Source organism: Crassostrea angulata, chromosome 5 (genome assembly GCF_025612915.1).
Source record: "Crassostrea angulata isolate pt1a10 chromosome 5, ASM2561291v2, whole genome shotgun sequence".
NCBI lineage: Eukaryota > Metazoa > Mollusca > Bivalvia > Ostreida > Ostreidae > Magallana > Magallana angulata.
The window spans coordinates 26,401,197-26,415,173 of NC_069115.1; the positions used below are offsets into that span (position 1 = coordinate 26,401,197).

Genomic DNA, 13,977 nt, shown 5'->3' on the forward strand with positions numbered 1-13,977 from the left:
AAAAATGTGTGGGGTCTAACATTGAACCTTATGGGAAAAATTGTAGACTCTGTTGTAAATGGTTACTTGAAAAACGGAAAAAGATAATAATAAAGTGTTTTCATAATCATATATTGACTGATACTGGCAATATATAGGGTTTATTAGATCTGACCCCTGGGGTCATCCCCACCCCCCAGGAATTGGAAATTACCATATATCTCAGAAACTGATATAATCATGACACCTAAATCATATATATTCCTGCTCCTTATATCAAGGGGCAACAAATGTTATGTAGGTCATGGGCCCTCTGGGTGGTCCTGAACTCCCTCGAACAGCTAGTCCCTTAATATCTTCAAAACAGTTGAGATCCCCCACCCTTAAACCATATATTCTTGTACCCTGTGTCAAGGGTCGTAACCCCCCACGAGCAGGAAACGCACAAATATCTCAAAAACGGTTGAGATCCCCACTCATTTACCATATATAACAGGGTATTATTTGAACTCGGAATAATTATTTAACTCGGAATTCAATAAAATTCTGATTTTAGCTTTAGTTGCTATAGTTATACAATAGTTTTGCAATAATGATGATGCATGGTGTAGAAGAGAGCATATGAGGGTTACATTCATTGACACACCTTATATAGTATTTTTAAAATTATCATTTCTAATTTTAAAGTCTACATGTGTATACAACTATAATCATTTCAATAAAGTGTGTATGTACGAGTCATGTACTTTTATATTTATTTTTCAATTTATTTATTGGTTTTATTATTTATCATCTGTTGTTGTGTTTTCCTTTATTTACAGATTGGGAAGGGGGGGGGTTAGTTATTTTTGTGTTCTAGTGTTTGTTGAGACATGCGCAGAAGGGTTAGTCCATGCCTGGCATGGACTAACCCTTCTGCGCATGCCTCAAATTTGCTCTTTGATCTCTTTTCTACCTGAAGTGTAAACAATTTACTTCAGGCCAATAAAATCCAATATTGTATCCGAAAACCGACGCAGAATTAAACATACGACTAAATTCTATAGGTACGGTGATAGACTTCCTTTAGCGTAATCTACAACATGTACACTGTAACACAGCAGACATAACGTTATGCACGAAATCACCTATTGATAAAATTCCATAATCTCCCGAGTACCGTCACCTGTACTTGCACCCGCGTTGTACAACAAAATATCTCCGGTGTTGATCGCGACCATTTTATCCACAGCAGAAAATAATCACGTTAAAATCTCTTCAACGCCATATACACACAGCCATTCTCCCCAACATGTAAGACGCAGACTACAGGAATGCTATCGTCACTTTTAACTGTCTGACGTCACGCTCACACATTTTCCCGAACTTTTTTTTCACCAGCGATTTTAGCCTATAACACAGTGCTGCTACATGCGGTATCAACTATTGAATTTGTATGCATTGTGCATTCAGTTTAGCGTTGTTGTCCCCCACCCACCCCCGGATTAGAATTTTTACTATTTGGGAATATTCCCTCTTCTTTTTATTGCATGAAAAGATATTTGGATGAGCACAACCCCCCCCCCCCCTCCCCCACCGCACACTTTCAAAAGCTATGGTACGTGCCTGCGTATGATAATGAAAAGAGTAATTATAGGCGCATATTCTTGATATATAGCCGATCTTCATTCATTGATGTATAATATTTACTATAGACATTTATATAAAAAAAACCACCCGGCATATATAACGTTATAATATACTGCAGTAAAAATCAATATTCAACGTTACATTAATATTTTAACATTTGTATAAATGTTATCTATCTTATTTGTCAATACATGTCCATATTTTTTAAATTCAATTTCTATTTATTGCAGTAAAAACAATATTTTTCCTTGGTCATGTAATTTCAACCCCCTTTGGGTGTACATAGTAACCCGCATTTTCAGTCTGAAAATCCTTTACTATGGCTACTTCTCGAAAAATTTGTCCTCCTTTATTTATTCCTCTGCCAGTGTTAATGATGCATTCATGACTTTTCTTCAAATTACGAAAGACTATTGAAAGGAAACGACTAAAAGTTTTAAAATTTCAAGATCCGCCCATATAATTCCACTCCCTTTAAAAGCACCTATTTTCATGTGCAAGCATGACAAAATCACTCTCAAAATGACGTTACATTTACTATGACGTCATTCTAGAGTTGATCACTCTAGCTGAGAAGAATATTTTACAGGATATCCCCGAAGCAAAGTGAAAAGGGGGGGGGGGGGGGGTGGTTCTTAAAAAATGATGGTATAGGCCTACTTTAGTTATTTCCCGTTACTGGATCATGCGTGTTATACCAATTTCCATGCACGCCTTGTACATGTAGCATTGATGTATGCAATAATGTCTGCTTTCTGATTGCACCTTGCACTTCGCTTTGTTTTTATAATTTTGCCTGTAAAGCCTGTCCTTGTTGTAGATTAAATATACTCTCCTTCAGCCTATAGAAATGCATGTTTAATCACGTTTGCTTCTGTAGTATATGCACCCTCTGATCCTTAAACACCCTCTGTAGTATGCTAGCTAGCTTTGTAACATAACTGCATGGTGTGCGCCTTTGTGCATATGCGTATGGGTCACTAACCAGCTAATCCAAGCACTATGGACACTGGGGGTTCTAGCTTGTGCTATTGAATCAAACCTCGCCTGTATTTAACACCGAAATAAAGTTCCTTTCGTGTTTTGGTCTGTAATAAATTGCTTCGAATAAAGAAGAATTCAGATTTTATTTGTCTATTCCGGCTTTTAAAAAACCTCACAAGCTTTCTAAAAATGGCAATGATAGGTAAAACGATTACTATTTATACTAGAAACGGAAATGCAAACACATTTTTATTCAGTTATATTGTCTATCTTAATAAACTAGTTATATTGTATATGTTAATAAACTAGTAATAAAAACAGAAAATATTGTTCATACGGTAGAAATCAATAACGGCAAATTAAAATAAACCGGTATTCTATAAGTCAACATTTAAAAACAAAAAAGTCAACAACAACAAAATTATAGAAGGAGTCACCAGTAGGATTTCAACCCAAAACTAATTAGTGTTTTTCGAGGGGTGTCAATTTCAACAGTTACCCTTCCAAACAGGCACTATTTATTTTATTATACTGAATGTCTTAATTTAAAAGAAAATTTTACTGCTTTTTTATAGAAATGAAGTGAATTCTACGGCGAACCGTACGCACATAATTTACGCACAAGTAACAATTCGTTGTGTTACCCGTTGCCAAGTGTGTTGCTAACGCTGAGGGTAATAGAACGAACTATTAACTGCGTCTAAACCAAGCAGATTTCAGTATTAAACATGAAAATATAATAATAGAAAATTGTAATCATATTGTAATGATGTTATTGTTTAGAAAGATTCAGATTAGTTTATCTATCATTAACTAATTTTAATTTCTCTCTCAACTATAGAACACTTCTTTGGACCCCTTTCTATCTCATAAGCATTAAAGACGGCGGTTGGAAGTATATATCTATATCTATACTACTATATTAAAATAATAGACTCGAATTTTTGGTCTTTAATACCGATAGTACTGTCTTTTGTTTTATATATTTTTAACATCATTGGTACATGAAGATTACCAATTTGTTTTTATTTTTTCTCAATTAAGCTTCGCTAATTATTAATCAATGAAAATTCCTCAAGAAATCCCGGAAATCAACTAGTATTTTTTTGATTTTATAATCTTGCGCGTGCGCAATTCATTCACGCTAACGGGATCTTTAGTTTTTGTTTCCACAATATCATATTTCCATGAATAAACTCAGAACAATACTACAAATACCTTTACATTTTCATTGGATCTGTACATATATTTGAGAGAAAAAATAAAATAACAATTATACATATCAACTTAGTACTTACTTAATTTTATCTTCGTGATGGCAAAAAAATATTTGATTCCATGCAAAAATTCACATCATATTTCTTAGGAGAGTGAAGATGGAATGTTTTATAGTTGAAATAACAAATGTCCTACAGACCCCTGTTGTTTTTAATAAGCTATTTAGTTATGTATCTCTTGAGCAGTTTTAAGCAAATAAATGCATTTCTGTTAAAGTTGGAGAAAATTAGTTTACATAAAAATATGCGATGTCAGAGCTGCCACTATGAGATTGTAAGGTAAATAAACATGTACATGTATTACTCTTCTTAATTCTTCTCGTGAAATTTACTTCTGACTGTGATGTGATAGAGTGTAAATTAATGTTTACCAAACGCCTTATAACTGTAACAAAGAATAAGAACATCAAAGTAATCAATTGTAGCTTTAGGAAATAAAAAGGCTGGATTGACGAACAATGGTTTCATCTCCACATATAGAGTTAATGGCTATGCAATCACATAACAATATTAGCGGATTGATGCTGGTGAATAAATGGTAGTTAACCAAGGCAATGGTCAGCTTAGGGATAAAGAAATACTAGTATTCTCTGACTGAATGATTTATTCGTGTAAATTATTTAGGAGAGTCATGTTCGCAACATGTAAAATATACATTTTACATCAACATGTGAAATATACATTTTACATCAACATGTAAAATATGCATTTTACATGGTGATAATATCAGAAATTATCCAACCTTACCGCCTTTTAAAAGTTCACAATACATGTGTATACAAAGCAAATCTGATCGGATGATCGGGTGGAGTTACGTTATATTTTAGGAAAGATTAGCGAATTTGCCTATTATGATTATGCATGTATACATTATTATAAAAGTAAATGATATTTGTAAACAGTAAACACTTATACAGTATATATCATATGTACGTACATATATATGTACATAGAATTGTTCTCTATTTATTTTATATCTTTATGTTCCAGTATACATTCCATTGTTTTTTTTCTGTCATAGCAACTTGCTAATAATGTCTGAAAAACTTTTAAAAATAAGTGAATAAAGGGCGCGAGTGGAAATATACATATCCTCTGATGATTACACCGCAGTGGCGTCGGAAGCAAATTGAAAGAAGGGGGGGGGGGGGGTGGTAGACTTATCAGATATCTTGACAAGCAAAAAAAAAGGTCTTTGGTAGGCTATGTATAAAATTTCAACAACAAAAAAACCCACCCCCAGCCCCTCACCCGGTTCCGACGACTATGCACCAATATGGATTGATTATAATTTCAAGTAAATTTTGAATAAATTAACTACATGATTATCTTTGAGATTTTTATGTTTTGACGTGAACATATTATAGATCTATACATGATCCTTTGATCTACCCTAGTGCATTTAGTGACATCAGTTCCCCTATCCCCGAGTACCCAAACTCCGTCAACATAAGCAGAAAACCTCCCGCTTTTCTCTGTAAATTATTTTTTGTGGTTTATGTTATTTGCAATCACTTTTAAAATATGACCTGAAACATTATTATTTATAAAATTATTTACAAAAATATTCTTATTACTTTTCAAATAAGCCCTCTGAGTACGACGTTTATCACACGTGCTATCATAACTTATGAACCTATCTCCGTCACCCACATGCTCTATGATATGCCAGGGAATAAAGACACATTAACAATTTAGTTTAAACTCAATTTGTATCTAGGCCAAGTTATAAAAAGTAAAGATAGTGCAGAAGATTTGAATGGTATTTAATTTCAAAATGAAATGATCGCCAGAATTAATAGAAAATGGGTCTTTGTAACAACAGCCATATTTACCTTTTCAGAATGTATGGATGCCGTTTGATTTCTGTCCTTACATATTTCAAATATTTCATATCTTTAATCAATATAATAATGATTATGTTATTTATTTATTACAATTTTTTTCATAAATGTAGCGTATTCAAAAAGCGGAAAATCGTTTATATCTTTACCCTGTGTACGGCATCAGCAATTTGACGTTACATGTATCAACACTTAATGTAGTGCACAAACGCTAATTGCGGACTGAAAAATTGTATAAATAACCTTAATCAAAAATGCATTTCATGTGAAATGTTTCATCTTGACCTATTTAAAAATAAATGACCAACATAAATGATCGAATGGGCCCGTATGTCAGAAATATCGATATTTATTGCACCCGTGAAAAAGTGTTAACTGATTTCACGAAATTAATGTTGCATAAAAGGAACAAGATGTAATTTTGTTATGTGGCGTCAAATTGCATAACATTTGTCTGCATATACCTTACACCTTTATGATAAATAAGACTTGAAAAAACATTATATTTTGTCAGAGGAAGAATTTCTCTTCTAAGAAATATACAGCAGATCATTTTGTAAAGGACGACGATAATTCAATTTTGCTCTAATTAAGGCTTCTCAACGGCTTTTCCCACAAAAATATGGCAAACAGAAATTAAAAAACCATGATATTTTTCGTCATTTTAGTAGAAAATAAGAAAGAAGCTTCTTAGCCCCCCCCCCCCCCCCCCCCCCCCCCCCCCCACCTTTTCTGCAAAGTTGGACATATCTACATGTATCAGGCACATAGCACCAGGGAGCCCCCCCCCCCCACTTTTTCTCGCAGCAAACATTAATTTTTAAATTTACATATAACAAATTAGAAGTATCACGAAGTTGCCCCCCCCCCCCCTCCACCCCCCACCCCCAACCACTGTTTTTGGAAGTATATAAGAAAATTAAGAGTGATATTGAAGATTGAAGCTATAGATATACACCCCCCACCCCCGATTTTGGCAAGATTTCGGATGTTCGGTCAACCCTTCCCCCCTCTATATATTTGAAATACATAATTTTTCGGGTGTTTCGTACTACCTTTGTTTAAAAACACACTATGAAATACAGTCATGAATTGGCATCTACGGGTGCATTGAAATAAGAAAAAAAAGTGCGCTGTCATGCGCGCTCGAACTGTACTCGGCCTCTCAGCTATGAATACACCTATCAAAATAGCATGTGATCTTCATTGAATTTTATGATTGGATAAAAAAAATATAGAGTACCGCCTCGGTTACGTCAGCAGCTTGATAAAAATGCAGTACCCAGACGATATGCCAGCATCAAAGGCTAGCCGCCGTCACAACACCCACGCAGAGAGAGAGAGAGAGAGAGAGAGAGAGAGAGAGAGAGAGAGAGAGAGAGAGAGAGAGAGAGAGAGAGAGAGAGAGAGAATAAATAATAATATGGATGAATTATTTACGTGCGCTTACTTGCTGTTCTTGGAGAGGGGGGGGGGGGGGGTGGGGTTGCGAGGATCAATATAAATTTGCTTGCCGGGAGGGGAGTGTCCGAGACCTACATGTATTTTCAGTAGTAGTAGTTGCTGTTTATTGGCGTTACATTACATACATTGCCATAGCTGTGATTATTTCATACTGTACCATGCAGTTGTATTACAAGCTAGCTAGCACACAGCAGAAGGGGGGGGGGGGTGTTAAGAGGCTGTCCAAGCAAACATCAGGCGAATATATAAGAAAACGTCGCACATCGATTTTCACGATTTTTTTGTTTTTCCTCTGAAATAGTTTCTTTGTATTCTCTTTTAACCCACAATAATGAAGATTTGCTTGAAAAAATAATTTAAGTGGTTATTTGGACGGGAAGATATATATTTCATTCTCTTATATAAATCATTGAAACCATGTACCAAACTGTGATCTTTAAAATCCAATACATTGTTTTTGGTGAGGGTTTGTATTTTTTATAAATTAGAAAAATATTTTGACTTTTTATTGATAAAATAAAATAAGTGGGAAAAGCTTGCGTTGAAAAATTGTAGACAAGTATATTTTGGTAATGTTTGATAATTTCAGTTACCTCCCTTGCCAAATGAATATTTGGAGGCTTAAAAACTTAAGACAATAATAAAAGCAATAAATTTTCAACTATAAATAATTCATATAAAATCAGCTTAATTGTTTATGATAGACATAATTTTTTTTAAACGCTGAAATATATTTTCAAAAAATATTCAGTGCGGGTATATTTTCAAAACCAGTGTAAACAAAGATGGCCGCCGCTAACGTCTGTGCACAGCATGCTGCCAGAGTTGATTGTTTTTTCGGTGTTTTGGTGATGTTGTCTCGATCTCAAATACCATTGGAAGTTAAATCAGGTCGCCAATAATAGTAAGCATTCCGAAATTGTTATTGAAACTGAGATGAATTACTGTTACCAGACGAATTTCAACAAGTCAGCCAACAATTTATGCAGCTATGGGTACATTGATGTACACATCCACTCCTCAAAGAAAAAAGCAAGAGGTGTTCACATGATGACGACAGAGGAATGTTATTTCTTGACAAATGGGTAGTTCCAGAGGGGTCAGGTAAATAATATGCATTGAGAGAGAGAGAGAGAGAGAGAGAGAGAGAGAGAGAGAGAGAGAGAGAGAGAGAGAGAGAGCATTCTTACATTTATATTATTTAATATCAGATGTTTACTTGCACATTTAATTTGTATTAATTGCATTCACATACCATGAATAAATATTTGTAAAAAGAAAGTACAACAATAATCATAGAATATTTCATGTGGTAATATTGGGAAAATATCCTACAAATTTTTTTAGATAGGATTGTGTTGAGATTTGGAGTACTCTTTTTTTCCTTTGATAGGTCAATTTAGTCTTCAATCTTCATCTCTTTAATTTTCGTAATTGAAAAATATTGTTTTGTTAAAAATTTAACGAAAAAAATGTTATGAAATGACGAGTTTTTATAACATACACAGCAGAACATACGGGGTGTCTTTTTTTGTTGGCACAGCAATATTATTTAACACAGCAGCTATTGACTTGGCAATCGGTCAGAGTACATATCTGACATGTGACAAGAAATGTAAATAAACAATTTCACACAACAGTATGATATTAGTTTTGCTAAATAATGATAATCAGAACATTAAATGGAATCTCTGTATGTGTTCCACAATATTTATTATCAATTTTAAGATCTTAACACTTGAAGGTACATGAATTTGTTTTATTATGTGTTTCTCTATTTTTTTTTTTTTTTTAGAGAAGTGCAAATGAAATATTCTTCTGGAAAATACTATCCTATCCTTCTATGTTTAAACTTGGATAAAACATAGAAAAAAAACCTACAAGATTGCTGAAAGAAATAAAAACCCATCAAGTTGCTTAGCATGATGGATCTGGATGATTTTTACAGCATCTAATATGGGTAAAAAGGATATTCCTGCATATGAAACAGTGAAAGTGTGCCGAATAAGAAAGAAGATCAAGAAGGGATTATGTGAAGCAGTAATTTGAAAGGATATATTTAGATGGCAGAGAAACTAACTAGATTTGCGAATCATTATATAAATGGCCACATTCATTTAAATTAACCAATGTTTTCCTAAGGAGTGGTTGAATTTCCAGAAGATGTCACTTGGAATTTGCTTTTCTCAATTTAATTATCTGCACATTTTTCTTCAATGAATAAAGGATGCAAACAAGACTAAAATAAGATGCTTTGAAGTTTGTCGGATTGACCACATGAGAGAGAGAGATAGAGAGAGAGAGAGAGAGAGAGAGAAGTTGAATGAACTTGTCTTCATGCATCATGCACTGTATGTATATGTTATCATTTAGCATCTTAATGCTCAATAAATTGTTAAATTGTTATCTTGCATGAGTTTATTCTCTGTTTATTTATTCCAAATTGCTACTGCACACTTTCTTAGATAACTAAGTTAATCTTAATGTTATTATAAGTTTGATATCTTCATCTATTATGGTTGTTTGTCATACTATGAAAGTAACTCATACTAGCCTAGTTAATTTGTATGTTTAGAGATTTCAATATCTTGAGTAAATAACTAAATACATGTATAATTAAATATATTAATTAGATGTCTGTGATGTCTGACGTTTCTGCTACATTCATTGTGGACTTAGTCTGACTAAATTATTGTTGTATGCCAGTCTGTTTATGTTAATTTTTACCCAAAAGTTAAACACCTGCCTAGAATTTCCAAAAGCTACCCGACTGAAAGTAGAGGTCACATTTCTTAGTTCTCATTCCAAAACAGTTGTATGCATTCATTTTGAAACTTTGGATTAAACAAGTTGCTAATGGCACTAATATAGAGATAATAACGAATTCAAATGTTACTACTAAGAAGAAATTATTTGATATATTTACCAGTATGTGTATTTGTACATTATGGAATTGCTATAATTGTTTTGTTTAAACAAACAACAACAAAAACCCCTCAAATTCAGTAGTACAAATGATAAATTGGATTTGACCTTTTTGCACAATTTGATAAAAAAAAAACTTCTTTATTTAAGATAATACCGCTTCAATATTATTATCCCACCAAGTTTATTACCAGTTTAAGAAGAAAAATTTAGTTAATACTTATTGAAAACACACAAATACATTGAATATAAAAAATACATTCAGTTTTACACTGCATTAATTATTATTCCTTAATCAGTGATTAACACATTTTGAATCCTTATTCTCAAATTTATGTACTTCATGAAATACTGAAAACCCTTAAAATAATTTTAATGTATATTAGACCATCCAAATAGTGAACTGTTCAGCTAATTTTCTTCAGTTGTGAATAGTTTTAGCAGACTTAAACTCAGTTTTTAACATTTTTGTCAAAATGACCTTTTTGCACTTAAAGTTATGAAAAATGTTGGTTTTTGACGAGTGATCATTATTTCTTTCGTCATAAAGCATTTCCTATTATAAAGATATAAGGATGTATTAAATTATAGTCAATATTTGTGACATGAACTCTGTCATTCACTGTCTTTTAACAATAATAATAACACATTATGCAGGGAAAAACTTCATTTTCAATGTTAAAAATGGGTAATTTTGAGCAACTGCTTCTATGAGACTGATGCTGTTCCCACTGAATTTATTTTTGTTTCTCAAAATTTCATTTCTCAGGTTTATAAAGATGCCTCATTTTTTACTTTAATGAAAATGTATTGGATTTTATTGAAATTTCAAATTAACATTAAAATACCAGAATTTTTGTTTACAAAATATGCATCAACTTTGATAAGGCATATTTTTTTGTTTGAAATATATTTATACTTTAAAAGCAGTCTAAGTTAAACAGTTAAGTGTGTTTAAACTAAATAATATAATTTTTAAAAAGGTTTAATGGAATTAAGTAGTTTTAATACTGATCAAACTTCACAATATTTTTACAACTTCTGTGACCTTTTTGCACTAAACATGTACAAAATTCAAAAATAGACATTTTTCTGCCTAGTTAGGCATACAATGAACTTTTTCTTTCACATGTATTACAATCATGTTAAAATGAAGTGATACACAAAAATTTATTGAAATCCAAGACATAGCATGTGCAAAGCACTGCCTGAATTTTGTTTGGACAGCCTCTTAAGCATATACATGTATACTACCAAAGCAAGAAAGGGTGCAAAATGTAAGGATGAGATGAGTGGCTACATTTATAAAGCACATTCAATACACTGTGACAAATACTTTAAAAGGCATTTAAGGCCTAAAATTAAAACGAATAAGATACAGCTTCAAATTAAATTATGCACGTACACAGTTGGTTTATATATAATTAGTATTTATTTTTAAAAAATTAATTATTTGGAAAGTCATGTTTTAATCATAATGTTCTTTTATCCACATTAATTTATATCGACAGGTGTCACATATATATACAACCAAAAAGCACCAAAATTTACAGCTAAATGAGAAAAAGAACTGAACATAGTTACAATAATATATTGAAAAAGGGGGGGGGGGGGGTATTTACCACTATGCATAGTAAATTTCAAACATTTAAAAGTATTTACTCAGTTCTTAGATTATTTTTTCCAGGATTAACAATAGGCTAACTCACTTTCCAAAAGAAGTTGGTGACTAACACCCCACCCCTTGGTACTTTGTCTTTGCCTTTGTCCCTTAATATAAAATACATAGGCGTATGTGCTTAGCACATTTAAAGTTCAAAGTTCATAAAGGGAGGAATAGAAATATGACGTCACAATATGAAGATTACATCATATACCAAACGATAGCTTATTCAGTCCTGATAAAAAAATGTCGTGGGGGCTGGATTTGAGAGATTCGGAGGTTTATGTACTTCTAAACGGAAGAAGGGCGAGAGATATCAACACTGGAGAGGAGTTTGGTGCCGTCGAATTCCTTGACCATGGGAGGACAGCAGATGAGCTCTGGGTGAGTAATCATAAAGACATCAAATCTTATTTTAAAGTCAAATTTTCAGTTCCTTCCAAATTTGGGAGAGGGGTACATGGGAGCCATAATTTATCATTATTATAAATGTCGGTTTTAGACAAATGTTTGCTGCGTGATCAAGTGGGAAGGGGAGGGGTTATCACCCCCCCCCTCCATTTTTATGTACGTGCCTTAAAACGTTATGAAAATATAAGAGCATTTTTGTAATATGCTTTATAGTATAAATAAAACATTAAATTTTTTAAAAAGAACTCATTGCATGAGGGAATATTAATGTTTTAATGTTTTCGGCAGATGTTGCAAGATATGATCTTTTATTTATATAATTTGACAGCTTCGGTTTCATGGAACCAAAACAGGCCGACGCCTGCTTAGAAGCAGGTTTCGGTCATGTTGCGAGGAGCTTCAGGAGCTGGACTCCGTTAGCAGCAATGCTGAATTTTTAAATGTGCTAAAAAACAGCACTGCAAACATTGGCCCTAAACGAAGCCCCGGGCCCACTGCCAAGAAAAGAAAATCACAACCCCAGCTACCAGTACCAAACAACGTCCCCTTGCCTTCAGAGACAACACTGTCGGCTGAGCAAGTTATTGTGGCAGATAAAAAAGTTGGTAAGTCATTTAATTAATCGGTAAATGTAAATCATCACAATGAATTCTGTAAATAATTTAGCAGAGGTAATGATCGCGCGTGAAGTTAATCTATATAGCTACATGTACCGGTATATATTTATCTTTATTTAGCTAAGTTTATGTTATATTACTTTAACAAATCTATATAATTTATAGCATGATCTCATCTCAAGTTTTTCAAATATAGATGTGATTATCAAAAAAAGCCAATTGAATTTAAGCTTCAGGCCTAAAAAAAAAATCATTTGTGATACAAAATTTAAGAAAACATTCTTTTTGTAGGGGAATTCAACGTAAGCTTAGAAAGGTTAAGCATGGCTCCACAAGAATTCAGGTACATATCTCTCTCTCCCCCCCTCTCTCTCTCTCTCTCTCTCTCTCTCTCTCTCTCTCTCTCTCTCTCTCTCTCTCTCTCTCTCTCTCCATTTTAATGTTTATTTTCAATAGATGCAGAGATGTTGACACTAAATGGGCATCGGAGATCAAAAACAGTATTAGAAGTGCTCCCGGGTCCATTATCACGACGTTGCCAGCCTTGCTTGACCCCTCAGTGGTAAATATTTGTTTTATATGCATGAGTTTAACAATATTTTTAATAAGTTACAGCTCTAGTTTTTTTTTTTTTTAATTTGTCCCCTTTTTTTTAATCATCTGTCATTTTTTTAGATTGCAGATCCTTCAGAATTTAAAGCAGAAACTGTTAAGGATGTCAACATAAAAATGTTTCTGTTAGGTGGTAACCATCTAACGTCAGCATGTAGGCAGCTTTTGCTTGAGGAGCCTGACAATGAAATTTTTTCATATTATCGGTAGGTAAAAAAAGAAACTGAAAAAAAAGAAATTAGTTATGTGCATACATACACAGAGTTTCAACAACAGAATTTTTTTTAAAGGCATGTCAACATTGAATTATACGTTGGTCTGACCCCCGAAGAAGCAAAGCTTGTGGGCAACGTACATAATAGGGCCACCTCTTCCAAAAGTATTCTTTTCCAGGTAAATATATTACTTGGTGCAATATTCACAAGTAATAAATAACACATATCTGGCATATATATACACAGAGACTTTTTTGCAGGATTTGGTGCGCCAGGCCCGTTCAATTTACATAAGAGATGAAACGGGGGATAAATGGAAAGACACGGCGACAGTTGTTCTTTCCCATATCCAGCAGA

At 33.3% G+C, this 13,977-nt stretch overlaps 1 protein-coding gene and 1 long non-coding RNA gene across 2 annotated transcripts in view; one reads left to right on the top strand and one right to left on the bottom strand.

Annotated features, from left to right (window-relative positions):
* LOC128183148 (nucleoporin Nup37-like) overlaps positions 1-13,977 on the bottom strand; it is an 80,179-nt gene that overhangs the window by 21,059 nt on the left and 45,143 nt on the right. The window lies entirely within an intron of this gene.
* LOC128183151 (uncharacterized) lies at positions 11,824-13,928 on the top strand. The gene is made up of 6 exons (XR_008243551.1): positions 11,824-12,781; positions 13,085-13,136; positions 13,250-13,355; positions 13,469-13,611; positions 13,696-13,798; positions 13,881-13,928. It is a non-coding gene; the product is annotated as an uncharacterized LOC128183151 (long non-coding RNA).